Source organism: Branchiostoma floridae, unplaced genomic scaffold (genome assembly GCF_000003815.2).
Source record: "Branchiostoma floridae strain S238N-H82 unplaced genomic scaffold, Bfl_VNyyK Sc7u5tJ_377, whole genome shotgun sequence".
Taxonomy (NCBI): Eukaryota; Metazoa; Chordata; class Leptocardii; order Amphioxiformes; family Branchiostomatidae; genus Branchiostoma; species Branchiostoma floridae.
In genome coordinates, this window is record NW_023365820.1 from 594,084 (window position 1) to 596,110 (window position 2,027).

Consider the following 2,027-nt stretch of genomic DNA (forward strand, 5'->3'; position numbering starts at 1 on the left):
CTGTTGTTTCTTGTAGCGCCTGGTGCCCCTCCTGGCCAGTCCTATGCAGGACAGCAGCCAGCCCAACCTGGGTGGTACCCCACACAGGGGGGGTCGTTCCCCACCCAGGGGGGGTCCTCCCCCCCCCAGGGGGGGTCCTCCCCCACACAGGGGGGGTCCTCCCCCACCCAGGGGGGGTCCTCCCCCACACAGGGGGTATCAGAACCCCCCCCCCCTGTATCAGAACCTCCCCCGTATAACATGGGTTCTGATCAGAAGATTTAAGGGCCTTGGCGATTTTGGGGGCCCTCCCCCCGCCCCCCAAATAATTTCAATGCCCCCCCCCCCCCCCAAATTTCTCCTTTAATACCTTTTCCATTACACACACTTTCTGTCATTAAATAATATAACAGTAATAATAGCGTAGTGTTGTTTGAACGGGACGACGATCGGGGTGTCAAGGCCCGCGCGTCAACAAATTACGCACGTAACGGCACGTTGGAGTCCTGCTGGGGCATATCTCTCCCAAAGTTTTATAACAGCCACCTCTTTGACGACGCCTCAGGGGAGTCGTTAAGTGGTATATATTGCATTCAGTCTGCAAAAATTCTAGGAATTGCACATTTTTCCAAGAATGCTAGTACTCCACAGTATGTTGGGTATGCAAGTCCCCCCCCCCCCCTAAATCTGTTCCAGATGTATCTCTGGTATGCAATGTTGGAATGTAGGTCACACTGGCTCCCTGGAGGAATTTGTCCTTTGAAACTAGTGGTAAGACAGGGAAACTCTGCACAATGGATCAAATTGTCTTGGTTGTTATGTTATGTTATGAAGGATACAATTTCTTTTCTAGAGCTTGTTCAAGCTATACGCCACAGGCAGACAGGAAATACTTCTGTAGTGCTCAGCTGTAGGTTTAGGTCACTGGCAGACCATTGTACTGTACCGGGGATAGTACATTTCTGCTGGCTGTAGGTTTATGTTACAGGTGGGCTAGTATATTGTGCCAGGGATAGTGCGACAGGGAAGTTCCAGTCTATTTCTGATTTGAGCTGTATTGTTGTACCCTCAATCGTCGTCATGGCAATAATACATTTTTATTGCCAGTCTTGTTTTCATTTTGATGACATGTATACAAACATGTAGCACTTGACGATGTTACACTCGCACTGCAACGGTAATAAGACTTACCTTGTCTGATATCACTTCTCCAATCTACGTGAAAAAGATCTTACTGGGAACGTTACGCAAGATCTCGAAACTGAGCGCTTGAACTTTCCGCCAGACCGACGGCTAAGGCCGTCCAGGGATTGGAGGTCCGAAGGTCCGACCGGTCTAGGGGGTCCGGGGAATGCTCCCCGGGAAAATTTGACATTTTTGACCCTCTAAAACGTAAGTTTCCGCATTCTGTGAGGGAAAAAATTGTTAAGCAAACATGAATTTTATGCGTCCATATCAACGCAGAGAAAAGCGGGTGGGGGAGGGGCGGTTCCACGGCGATCTTTTCCACTACACATGTACGATATTTACACAAAAGAAAATAAATTGATTTTGTAGTTGGTAGAGACTTGAGTACATTTTAGCGATATCGTTACTAAAACCGCTTCAAGACTGCTTTAATTATTCCAAAACGGGAGTTATTTTGGCCAACCAACAAACTTGCCGAAAAATTTTCGCGCCATCATGATGACGTCACATGCAGCAGAGAGTCCGCTGTCACGAAAGTAAACATCGTAATGTCTTTTATAATATCCCGTTGCCGTCCATGAACCATTCCGTTTACATAAATACGATGCACGCAGGATTGATGTTGATAACAAGTTTAGTTTCTATAGTCTTCGTAGACTTCGTGCGAACATGGAATCACACGAGACTGACGAGAGGCGGCCGCAGCAAAATTCGTATGGGGAGGGCGAACTACATTGGCGTAATCCTTGGGGGTCCGGGGGCATGCTCCCTCAGGAAAATTTTGAAATCTATACTATCAGAAACGATCTTTCCTAAATTTTGATGGGCAAAATTTGCTGGCAGACTAAGCTAAGTTTAAT